Raw genomic sequence first — 13,612 nt, forward strand, 5'->3', positions numbered from 1 at the left:
ATGTGCAAAGTGGTGATATGTTGTCAAATTAAATACCACACTTTTTGTGCAGTACAAACTACCTTCTGTGTTTTTTCTCAACTAATTGCTTACTTTAGTAATTACTTCAAAATCCAAATTTGTAAACTGTTAATAGCTTACAGTGGCTGCTCACTTTCTTTTTGTTTCTATAGTTTAACCAGTCTAATGCAAAACTTAAATACCTCCTTACTTCTGCCTTGAATTATTTAATCCCTCTGCCCTTCAGTCTTCATGTTAGAAATTCAGATACAGCCTTTTCTGAAAGGATTTTAAACAACTGAGCTTGTAGGATTGAAAAGTTAGAAGTACTAAGAGAGAATTCAAAAGGGAGTTAGGCTGTTATTCAAGTCTCTTGCATTTAAAATTTCTGCATCAGAGAAATGATTAGAGAGCTTCTTGTTAACGGAGTAAGGCTTTTGACTCAGGTTAGAAAAAATGGTATGTATCAAAGAAACTGCCTTGATGGGATATGTGATGGTGTTGAGGGTTGAGCACTGTGCTTGGACCACAAGGTACAAAGCCAATAATCAGCCTGGGTTTATTTATTCTGCTGCTTTAGTTTTTTTGGTAAGATGATCACACAATACAAAGTGCAGAAAAGATTGATGACTTCTCTAATAAGTTGGTCACCTACTGTCTCTTTCTTTAGATTAAGATTTGTTCCTGTGTGTCACTCGTGATGGTTTTTTGCATATAACTGTATAATTTTCAACTCTTTGTTCCTGCCAGAGACTTCTGAGTTAGGTGACTGTGAGAAACAAAGTCTTGTGTGATCTGGGAAGTGTGGATTGTGCAACAGTCTGCCTTGCTCACATTGCCAAGTTTCCATTTATGAAGGTGATAATTTGGTAAAGGTGATGTTAGGGAACATATATAATTTTTCTGCGTAATTGAATTTTTTTTTCATGCTTAATTCTCTTCTGATATTATGTGTATAATGAAGTAGTTCTTCAGGGGAGAGACATTTTGATTCAGGAGACCTGAAGCCATCTGGCCAAATGGAGGCTTTGTTTTCACTATTAAAAGAGAAAAATAGTAGTGGGAGTGGCATGGGTTTAGATTTTTTTAACCGTGGTAGCTGTGCGTGGGCAGTGTTGGCAAAACAGTGAGGACAAGGTATTTCTGTTTTGCTGAGGTAAACTTGCTGAGGCAAGACCTGTATCTCTTGTCTGAGGCTGACCTTATGTTTAGTTTCCCTAGAGGTAAAAATTTCTTTACTTTATTCAGCAGTGCAGAACAAACCTGAAAACTTGCATCTGTCAAACCAGCTTGGAACTATCTTGTTAAAATGCGAGTGTTTTTAACCTTGCCTGTTTCTGCATTTGTATCTATTTGCTGTTATTCTGCAGCGTGAAACAAGTTACATGACTGTTGTCTAGTCATTCTCAATATATTTTTTCATTTCTTTAAGATCTGCTTTTAATTCACATGCATATGTGTGGCATTGCTGATATGCTGGATATAATGTCATCCTGTGAAGCAGGCTAGCACAAGATTTTAAGACTTAACTGATGGAGAGGCCCACTTTGAATTTGATCGGAGCTGAAGGAATTTGGAGAGTTCATAAAGGTACTGAATGCCTCTTTAGGGTCATATTCCTCAATCTAAGTCTTGCTAAAAGATGTATCTTTTAAAGAGTTAAATGGATGCAGCTGAATAATGAATCTTCTCCAAGGAAATGTGTGGTTTTGTTTGTTTGTTTGTTTTTTCTCCATGTCTTCTCTCTACAAAAGAGCATGTCTGTTCTATGTTATTTGTGCACAAATGATTAGGGACATTAGAAATAAATTTAAAGATTGATCTATTCAAAGACTTATAATGTTGACTGTTGCAGGAAAAAACTGCTCAGATCATGTAGTTGAAAGCACAAAAAGCAGTTGCTCACCACCTGCTGACTGATGCCCAGTCTGTGCCAGACAGTGATCCCAGAGCAGAGACAGTCCTGAAACCAAAACCCTGGAAGAGCGAGCCCAAGCAATCCTTGAGAAAATACCCCTGTCTTCCAGTCACCCCTGGTTAATATTCTGGCATGACGTGATATGATATGGAATATTTCACTGGCACATCAAAATGCCAGTTTTGGGCTTTGCTATTCACTGTGCTTCTCCCTCCCAGTCCTAATGCAGCTGTGAACAGCCAGACATGATGGCGTTGAGCTCCAGCAGCAACTAATAACATTAGTACTTTATCAACTTCCTTATAACAAATCCCCCACTGAAACTAAAACACAGCTATTCCAGCTAACAAGAAGAAAATTAACTCTGTCCTAGCAAAACCAGGACATGTGGCAATCGGGGAAATGTACACTTAGAACTGATACCAGGAATACAGCAGATAAACCAGTGTCAGACAATTAAAAATGTTAATAAAAGCCTACAAGTATCTAAACATTTTTCATCACTAATCATGAAAAGTTGATTCCCCTCTTCCCTCACACAGTTACTGTCACAGAAGCTCCATAGGCAGTGTGGGTTACAAGCAACGCTTGCTCTTCCGGGGACTGTGAGTTCACCTAATTACACACACCTCTTCCTGATGGTCCAGCTTTATACCAGGGCCGCTCCCTACAATGTGCTAATCTGCAGACCAGTGGTCAAGTCCCCTCCCACAAAGTGACAGAACCCACCTGAGCCATGGATACCGCGACCTGCTGCACCCCAAACTGCCACTGTGCTAGTTGGAATGCAGCTGCCCCTGTCACCTGGTGGGGAGGAGGCTCCTCAAGGCATGGAGGAGGTCATGATGCCAGTGGGGTGATTCCTCCGTTGTCCAGTTAGGCTTTGGTGGTTGCTCTGTCGCCATTATGAGATTCTTTTCTTCTGTTATAAAAGAAACCTGAATGTTTGTCCTTCTTTTCAAGCTGACTCTTACTTTGTTTCAAAAGACTGTAATTCCCAGTTACTGTTTAATCCTTTTCAGGATTGTCTTGTTACCAGTTATTTGACAAACACTCTCTCAGATTTAGGTGTTTCATTCGCACGCAGTTTACACTTCTGGCTTTCTAAGTGTTGTCATCCAGGCCATTTGCAGGTATGGTCCATAGAATACCCTCTCATTGATATTAATCTTAGCATAATTTTGTCTGCATGGAACACTCATTTGTTATATTATCAATTTATCAGATTATTGATACAGGGTCTTTTCTTGTTTAGCCTTCTGTGCTTAAGTGATTATTTTGTTTTAAATATACTAAATTCTAAATTTGTGATACATTCTGCATGTTTCGTGCTGCTGTTCCAGTAGTTTAAGGCCTTGTCTCTGTGCCCAGAGGCAAGGGTCTTTTGGGTTGGCTGAGGGAAGTATTTGTATTTGGCACTTAGGTTGCTTCTTGACTACTGTGTGGATTTTAATCAGTATAAGAGAAATATTGACATGCTGAAGTGAGTCTTGAGGACTACCGGGATGGCTAGTGAGTTTAAGTCCATGATGTGTGAAGAAAAGGTGAGAGAATGGGGTTTTGTAAGTGCTTTTTTGTTTCAGCTACAGTCCTCCACAACTTCATAAGAGAAGGCTTGGGTTGGGGATCTTATTGCTGTCAACATCTACTTAATGGTGGGATACAAAGAGACAGAGCCACCTTCTCCTCAGGAGTGTACGGTGAGGGGACAAAAGGCTCATGAACACAAGTTTTAATGAGAAATTGCAGTGGCTGTGAGGGTGGTCAGTCATTGGAGCAGGTAGCCCAGCAATACTCTGATACCTCTATCTTTGGATATACTTAATAAGCTGTAGCTCAGGGCCCTGTACAATATGATATAGTTGGCCTTGCTTTGAGCTGGAGGTTGGACCAGGTGACTCCAGAGGTCCTTTCCAGTCTAAATTAGTCACTGATTTTATGCAACACATGGATGTGATAGATATGAAATTCTGTGTTTGTTTACTATTATGCTGCAATAGTAAGTGGGTTTGAAAAGATGGTATTTTACCTAAACCCTAATATACTTATTTCTAGAAAATGTTTTATTCACACTGTTTATATGTGATACTTTATTTTTACATCTAGGGCAACACCATGTGTTTTGTGAGTAAAAGGACAATTGACATCTGGTTTGGAGTTGTTTTTTTTTTCCAGCTTGATTAAGTTACATGCCAAGTAGACTTAGTTTTACTCTGTTAAGCATTTTCTTCTGTCAATCTGCAATAAAGTATTTACGTATAAAAATAAATATTATAGATACACGGTGGGCAACGTTCTACTTAAAAACAGATTTGCTGACAACTGCGTTTAAAATATTTCAGACCTTGTCAGTAGGTGACCTTGCTGAAAACTGTTCCTGATTTTAACCTTTACATGTCTACCAAACTTCTCTCTTGAAAAGCCTTACAAAAATTCATCAGCATTCCTAGGCCTGTTGTGAGGTTTGTTTTTTGTCACTTGTTGCTGAAAAAATTGCTGGAGGGAATTGATCAACTTTGCCCAAAATGACTAAGCAAGTAGTCTTCTGTCAAGCCAATTTTTTCTATTGAAGTCATGATTCCCTCAGACAGAAGAACATTGTGTGACTAAATTATCATAACATTGGAGCCAAAAAAGGAAACAAATGGCAATAGTTACAGCTGAGCACTCTCATGTTTGCACAATGGTGAATATATCTACTAAAGTGGACACAATGAAATATAGTCATTGAGAGTCAAGTCTCAAACATAATGAAATCCATACAACTTCCCTCTTCATAGGAGTTCATGGTAAATTCACTGCCAGCATTGTGCTTGAAAACCAGTGCCCCTTGAAGTGTTAGGTGCAGGTTCATCATCTTCATAGGTGCAATTGCTGGATTAACTGAATAAAACATGTTTTGCTTTAGCACATATAACATAAAGAGAAATTTGGAGAAAACGCCTCAACTGCTTAACCAGAGATTCAAGCAATGTAATTGCTTTTTTGTTTCAGCTACAGTCCTATGCTGAAATCCCACAAAGCTGAGATTTTTAGCGTATGACTTCATATATTGTCAGATGTTTTGAACAGCAGTCCTGTCGGAAAGGTGTCTTATTTAGCACTTTTTGTTGCCTGTCCTTTGTTGTCTGGTGGAAAAAATAATTTTAACTGGGATCTGCCAACTTTTGTGAAGAAAAGCACGTGGGTCACATTTCCTTCTTTTGGTATAGATCTAGTTTTTTGCTTATAAATCCAGCATTATGTAACTTAGTGGTGTTCTGAATGGAACAATGGATGATGATGATTATTATTTATTATTGGAAAGCATCATTCATATAGAATTTAGTAAGGTCTGCTAGAGAATTGTGCCTGTGAAATTGTGTATGTTAGACATCTGTGCAGTTGTCTACCTCTAGATATAGGAACTTTTCAGAGAAGAGATTATTTTATTATTTCTTTAATACATAAGCTAGTTATTCGTATAAAGTTTAAAATTCTTGTATATGTGGATGTAGCTTTTTTATGCTGTTGTGCCCCTAAAAGAATACAGTTTATTATCTTACTAAATGAGCATATTGCTGGGATATGAAGGAGCTCTTTTTCTAGTCTTTTTGCATATATATTCCATTCAACCCAAAAGTTATCATTACATTGACAGAGCGGCTGCAACCGTTTTCCATTAGAAGTCCTATTTCTTTCAATTTGTCTGTCATCTTAAAATATCAAGCTGTCATGCATACAAAACTTACTGTGTTAAAAGTCTTGAAATATATCGAGGGATATTAAATGTCTACTTTAACCTTAAAATAATTTTGACATTGAATTAAAAAGTGGTGTATACTAGGTTTGCTGTGCAGATGGCAAAGTGAAATGGCAAAGATATGATTTGTGCAATGAAATGGCAGGTAGTAGCTTTGCTTTCCATTGTTATGCAGCTAAGGGACTATGGTAAATCAGTGAACTTTAGTCCATAATCATAATGTACTAATGTCAATTGGCAGTTTTAACAAAGCCATTGCCCTGAACTTTTGCAGGCTTTAACTTCATCTGAGCTTTTTATATCCTGATGAAAGAGAGGAGCTTTTAGCAGTAACTGTTGCTTAGCCTGGTAGACTGTCTCAGTAGCTGATAGTGTGTGCCTAAGCAAGAGTACCGACTAATCTGTGTTCTTAACTCCTCTTGAACAAATGGCCAACTTTCAAAACTTTGCAGCTGGGAAACTTCATGAAGCAGAAGTGTTGTCTTTGTTTTTAAGTCTTGAGTGGGTATTTCCTTCAGAAAGTTTGTGTAGTTCCCTTTTGAATTCCAGTAAACTCTTGTAAGGAGCTGTAAGCTGTAGAGCACAAGTGTTATGAGGAGCGGCTGAGGGAACTGGGGTTGTTTAGCCTGGAGAAAAGGAGGCTCAGGGGAAACCTTATTGCTCTTTACAACTACCTGAAAGGTGGGTGCAGAGAGGTGGGGGTTGGTCTGTTCAACCAAGTAACAAGTGACAGGACAAGAGGAGATGGCCTCAAGTTATGCCAAAGGAAAGTTTAGATTGGATCTGAGGCAGAATTTCTTCACCAAAAGGGTTATCAGGCATTGGAACAGGCTGCCAGGGAAGTGGTTGAGTCACGGTCCCTGAAGGTATTTAAGAGACCTTTAAGAGTAGACATGGTGCTTAGGGACACGGTTTAGTTGGGGACTTGTCAGTGTGAGGTTAATGATTGGACTTGATGATCTAGAAGGTCTTGTCCAGTCTAGGTGATGCTGTGATTCTGAGAGTTCTGTGTTTTGCTTTGTTGTTTTTTGTTTGTTTGTTTGTTTTCTTTGTATTAGAGACAGTTGAATTATCATTCCCTACTGACTATATTGGTTCCTGGCCTGACTTTAGCTCTCATATCCCTTACACTAGGTTACCTCCAACCTGAAGAATATTAAATAACTCAATTTTGCTTTTTTATGGAAATTGTTCCAAAGCTTTTATTATTATTTTTCACTCTTTTTGGGCCTTTTCAGTTCTGGACGTATTCTTTTGATAAAGGGGCCACTAGAAGCATGGGCAGTCTTCAAAATAGAATGTTCCATGGATAAATATGGTGGCATTGTTGTTTGCTATTTAATTTGGTCATGCTTCCTTCCTTGCTTTTCTGAATTTTTCAATTACTTTTACAATTGATATAGAGCACTGTGCTGCTCTTTCATAAACCTGTTGTAACTCAAAATCTCTATCCTCTGAAGTACATACAGTTCAGAAAAGGGAGGGAAAATGTCATCCAGCATTTCTTACTGAATGCCTCTTTGTAGGGTATGTAAAAGTGTCAAGCATACTGCAAACAGTGCAAATGTTCTTACAATACTTTCCATTTTTTCTGTGAACTTTATATTCCACTCTTATATCCTGTATTGCTGGATGAAAGTTTTATATTCCCATGCCTTAAAACCCACTATCTGATGTGTTAAATTAGATTCCCATCCACCACATGCATTCTTTTTATGCTTTGTTCATCTCCCTGTGTAGCGCTGGTTACTCACAGAGTCATTTCACAACATTTAAATTGGCCTTTGACTTTACAGCTGTGAGAAGTGTAGTATTATCAGCTGTGTAGTTGTAACATCTAACTAGATCACAATCTAGCAGGCTACTATTTGACTTAAAGAATGCAAACAGCATTATTGACTTACCAAGAATATAGAGAGATAGATGTGTACAGTTGAACAGCTGCTCTGAAGTTCTCCCTTTGATCAGGCTAGAATTACCTTGCAGCTTGCAAAATAAAAGCTGAGCTCATTTAGAAAGATAAAAGCTCTTCGATCTGACCCTGATAACTTCATCATACCTTCTCATTCAACTGATGCCCTTTTTTCATCTTGTAGTTCCAGAGGAATAAACTTTTCAATTGTAAGATTAGACTGAGCTGGAAAAATAAGAAAAAAACAATCTTATGTGCAGTTTCTTCTTGTAATGTTTTTAAAGTTTGTTTTATTTCTTAATTTAAATTCTTAAACCTCTGCAGAACAGTTTGTATTAGATTTCTGTTATATTATTTTTAATTTCAGTACTGTATAAGTAAAGCTTTAATTTTACAGAGGCTCAAGACAGTAACTCAGATGTTCTTTTTCGGACTCCCAGTTAAAGCAGTTTAGATGGTTGGGCACATTTGATGCCAATATAGTTTGAATTTGTTCTGCTGGGTTCATTTGTAAGAGATACTATATCTAAACAACTTCACACCTCCTGCCAGTGAGGGTAGGGATGTTAAATTTTGTTTTCTGTAAGGAATAAATAGTCCATTACAGTATTTATGAAGTTGCTCATGCGGTGTACAGTAAAAAGCAGTGTATTTTGGATATACACAGGGCACTTTACTAAATGAACTTGCAGTACTGTAGAAACAATGGTATAAAAGTAAAGCTAAACTTCTGTTGCATATTATTAAGTTACAGATGTCATCTTTTTATTACTTTGCCTGTACTGAATTTAAGCAGTGTCAGGACCTGCTGTCTTCTTTACTTCTCTTGACTTGTTGATTTACCATAAGTGTTTGCCATAGATTATATGATTAAACATTCAAAGCAACAGCTGAGACAGTTCAACTGTCTGTGAATAAATATATTTACAGTATTACTAATAATAGCACAGTTCTTTTTTCCCCTCATAAACTTACCCCTCTGAATAGACAAGAAGTTATATAGTTGAAAACTATACGTCTCACAACAGTCGTGTTTTCATTCTTGTGTATCAGCTACTGATAGTAATCTAAAGTCCTTCCAGACTTTGTGCATTGGGTTCATATGGGCAGTCACTTTCATCTGCATATGATTTAGCTGTTCCTGGAGCCATAAAATAACACTTCTATGAAGTTTTATTTTTACAGAGAAAAGATGGAAGAGGCTGATTTGTTTGTTTGTTTTCCACAAAAGTGCAAAACCAGACAAAAGTCTGGCCTTTAGACTTAAATTAGTTTGTAGTGTTCTAGGAAAATATTAATGGACTATGTTGCTCCACTGAAAATGCTTAGGTAAATGCTGGTGAGATAGAAAACTGTCCTGGAGAGGAATCAGTCAGTACAATGCTGGTATGAAATGGAAAACCGAGTGCTGTAATCTGCAGTCACATATATATCAAAATGCAGATTTTGTTGAGACCAAGAGTGAAGTGAAAATCCCTTGACTTCTTACCCCTGACATGTATGTCCCTGCATGACGGGAAGATATTTGAGTTCCAGACCAAATTACAAAGTAAGTAGGAAAAATAAATCCTGTGAGCCCTGCACACTGGGCTTGAAGAGAATCCATTAATCTTTAAAGTTCCTTGGCCTTTCCAAACTACTTCATTGGGTTGTTTTTTGTTTTTGTTTTTTAGTTAATGCACATGTCTAAACCTCCCATTAAGAAATTAAAAAATAAATAATGATTCTAGCTCTTGGATTTAATAAAGCAAAAATTTAAAATACTGTTTTCATTACTGATAAAATGGGTAATTCTCTCAGTAGAAAACAGGACAAAAGTTGTATAAGAATTTAAATGGAATTAAGACCAGGTTGGATGAGGATTTGAGCAACCTGATCTAGTGGAAGGTGTCCCTGCTCACGGCAGGGGGGTTGGAACCTGATGATCTTTAATGTCGCTTCCAACCCTAATGATTCTATGATTCTATAATTCATTTTATCAATAACAGTTTGGGTGAATAGTAGGAAAATCTGGGGAACAAAAGTCTCTGGCTTAGCATCTATTGGGGAAGTTGCTATGGCGGGGATAGTACTAGGGGTCACATAACCTCCCTTGAGAGGGTGCAGCCAAGGAATCTAACCAAAGCAAAGTGGAAAGGATTTGTGAAGAAATTTGTCTGAGCAGATGCTGTGGACATTATAACTGAATTTGAGAAGAAACCTTTTTTAATTCTGAAAGACAGTATGAAGTCACAGCACTCTGATTTGTGAAGTGTTCTAGATTCCTAATTATAATGCTTTTTACCTCAGGTATGTCCTGCCACCTTACCCATATCATACAAAAAGGATAATAATTTAAAGCCCAGTCTAATATCAGGAGTATTTTTCCCCTCGTTTAACAAGTTTTTGATTGAACTCTTAATCTGAGTACTGTATGGATTACCATTCAGTCTGTGTGATCCTTTTCATGTTCATATTACCAAGACAGTGATTTGGTTAACTTTTTAGTGAACTTTACAGTTGACTAAGCCTTACAGTAGTTAGGGAACTTTATAGTTTACTAAACATAGGACACTAAAAAATTATTTAATGATTGTATATGTATATGTATATAAGTTACTTGAACACCATTTTCACAATTCAGTGCAAGATTAGTCATGTTGAAAAGTCAATGTTGGAAACCCATGTGAAAGCAAAGAGTATAGATCCTTGTTTGGCTGGATTTTCTTGAAAGTACTTAAGACCAGAAAACTACTAGAAACACCTAAAAAGTTTATGTTAAAGTCTGGAAATAAATTTTGAAGGAATCTGGCAAACTTTCACCAGCTGCCTTTGTAATAGAGAGTCTTACGCACAGAAACTATAGGCACTGGAGTTCATTTATCAGTTACAAACTTTTGTTTATAATACTTTTTCAAATTAGTGTATGAGTTGCTTAAAATATATGAAGGACTCATAGAAGTCTTAAAAGGCACTTTACAGTACCGCTTAATTAGTTCTAAGTGAACTTGAAGGCTTAAAATAACCGTTTAACCTGTCAGAATTGGGCTGTGGAAGCTGCTGAAGAACAGTGAATGCAAGCTACTGAGTTGTTTGCTTGGTTGGCTGTCAAAGAAAGGCTACACTTCTTATTTCTTATACCTTTTAAGGACTAGGAGAGAAGTTCTGCATGTTTAGTTGTGCTTTTGGAAGATACTGTTGCTCAGTGGCGGAGTTTAGATAAGCCGTACTGAAAGCTGTTACATGTTGGTGCAAAAGAGTAAGGACCAAAGAGCAGCTGGAAATGACATGAGTCTACCACATGCAAATAATTTGACAATCTGTATACAGAGAATGCAGAAACAATTTAAAAAATGTAGACTGCTTCTGCTGGCAGTAAATTCCCTTGTCTACAACTAGAAGCAGCTTGAGGCAACTGAGTGATAAGCATTTTATCAGTTGCTGTATATTCATATGCCAAAGGAAAATAAATTAAATATATATTTAATTTAGACTTTAGTAAATATTTCTGTGCTTAAGGAGAATTTTTTTCTTGTGATCACTTATATACATTTATTTTAGAATATTATAGTCTGAAGAGTTAGTATGTTAGTGACACTGGTACTTTTGAGAATTTGTTTGTAAGTGTAGCATATGAAGAACTGAAATTCCTCTTCCCCCCCTCCACTCCCATTTTCATATTCCAGTCAGTGAAGAGCTCTTCTCATAAGTGTCATGTAATATCTGAATTGAAATTTATTTTTTTCTAAAGAAAACCAAAGCAATTTGGGTGCATTTAAGCTGTGGTAACATCTGCTGTAGAAAAAGTGTAATAATTGAAACTATTTAAAAAAACAAAATACCTTAGACCAACCTTTTTTATAGCTATTTAAAGTAATACTGCCGTATTTGTAGAAGGAGTTCTGTTTTTTCTAGAACTTATCTGTATGTTGTAAACATAATTTGTTCAGGTTTCTCTAAAACAACTGAAGTTTATGCTGTGATCCTAGGCCACTATTTTGCTAATCCACAAGAAAATACTACTTTCAGCTTTAAGAATGTTTAAATATTGTTTTCCAGCATTCAAAGCTGAAAAATGGATGAGGGTGACTTTGAGGTTTTTTCCCTTCACTGTCAGTAGTATGAAATAATAAAGGAAGAAAGCTTCATAGCTTTCATCTTTGGAGTTAGAGTTCAGAATTGTAATGCCAGATATGCTTAAACTTGCATAACATTTTACTGTTATGAACCTGTAACAGAAATTGCTTACAGTTTTGTTTGTGAGCAAAAACTTGGAATTTTTTTTGGTGGTTATTGTTGTTTTTCTATTTTCTTTAATTTTAACTGAAGTAGGTAACTTATTTTTGAGACAAGAAACTTTGTTATAGAAACAAAGTATTTTCTGATGTCAGTTTTTCTCACACATTTTTGTGTTCCTTAAACATTCTTATTTCTTTGTGGTGCGAACACAGACTTATAACAGTCAGGGTATATTTAGTGTTGGAAACATTCATTGTTCTATGAAGAGTGGTCCAGAAGAAAGGTAGCTGAAAATTTAAAGTCAGTAAGTGGTGTCTACTCTAAGTCATGAGTTCATCACTTGTAATTAATAAAGGAAGAAAAACTGAATATGACACTTTTAAAGATGGTCACAAGCCACCAATATGATAAATTTTAAACATGTGATTTTGTCCTGAGGCTGTATCAGAAGATATATTTGAACAGGGAACAGAAATTCTTACTGATGTTATGCATGGCAATGGTGTAACCTAATCCTCCTATCCGTAATCCTATGGAGGATTATGTCCCATTCATGTTCAAGGAAGATGACTTGAGACAAACAGCTGCAGAAAAGGTCTGCTTGGATGGTCATGAAAACTGTAACAAGAGGCAAGTAGAAGAATCTAGCTTGTTTATTAGTCTTGCAGAAGAGTGACTGGGAGAAGGTACTGTTCTCACAAATATACTTCTCCCAAATAACAAGTGATAGGACAAGAGGGAACGGCCTTAAGTTGCACCAGGAGAGGTTTAGATTGGATATTAGGAAAAAATTCCTCCCTGAAAGGGTTGTCAAGCATTGGAACAGGCTGCCCAGGGAAGTGGTGGAGTCACCATCCTTGGAGGTATTTAAAGGACGTGTAGATGTGGTGCTTAGGGACATGGTTTAACTTGGCAATGCTGGGTTTATGGTTGGACTAGATGATTGTAGTGGTCTTTTCCAACCAAACTATTCTATGATTTTATAGCACAGGAATAAAGACAGAGGGAGGAACTATTAAAAGGATAATCTTGGTCCTTAGGCTTACAAATTTATGTGGACAGTTATATAGAAAGTGGGCTGCAGAATAAGAAAAAAACCTCTTGGATGTAGGGCATTGGAGAGAGCGATCAGAGAATTTGTTATCTACAAATGTTTCTGGCAAAAGACTTCAGATGATATAGCAGACCTAGATAAAAGATCTCTTAAGCTTGCTGGCATTCTGTCATTTTAAAATCTTGACATGCTTAATTTAAAAGCGTAAACTAACCTTTTAACAAAGTTTTACCAACCTTTTACCCTTTTCCATTTGTTAGAAGAGCATAGTATATAGTAGATATTTCTGTTCTCAGTCAGTGGTTAAAATTAGCTTCTGTGAAATCAAATACTGTTGTATACAGAAAATAGATCAGCTGATAATTTATAGCACAACAGTTGTGTAGTGTCTTGCACAATGTATTTATCTTTGTGATAATGCAGTCTTTTGAATAACACCTTCACTATCTGCAGGTGTGCTGGCAGAGGGCTCAGCACGAGCTACATTAGGAGCTTTTTGTGTTAGAGTTGATTTTCTGCTATCTGTGTCAATCTTGAATAAACAAAATAGATGAAACTTTCATTAAGTAAGCATAGGAAATACTTTGAGGGCATGTGGCAATATCATCTCTTCAGAGAACGAATTGCTGATTGAAATGATTCATAATTTCTGGATAATCAGAGCTTTTTTTTTTTTTTTTTTCTTCCACAGAAGTAAAATGTATTATATTTGCTAGTGTATCTCTTCAGAGTTCTTCCCAAAGGAATAAATAAAATTGTAATTTGAGC

The sequence above is a fragment of the Antrostomus carolinensis genome, unplaced genomic scaffold (genome assembly GCF_000700745.2).
Source record: "Antrostomus carolinensis isolate BGI_N321 unplaced genomic scaffold, ASM70074v2 scaffold8704, whole genome shotgun sequence".
Lineage (NCBI taxonomy): Eukaryota > Metazoa > Chordata > Aves > Caprimulgiformes > Caprimulgidae > Antrostomus > Antrostomus carolinensis.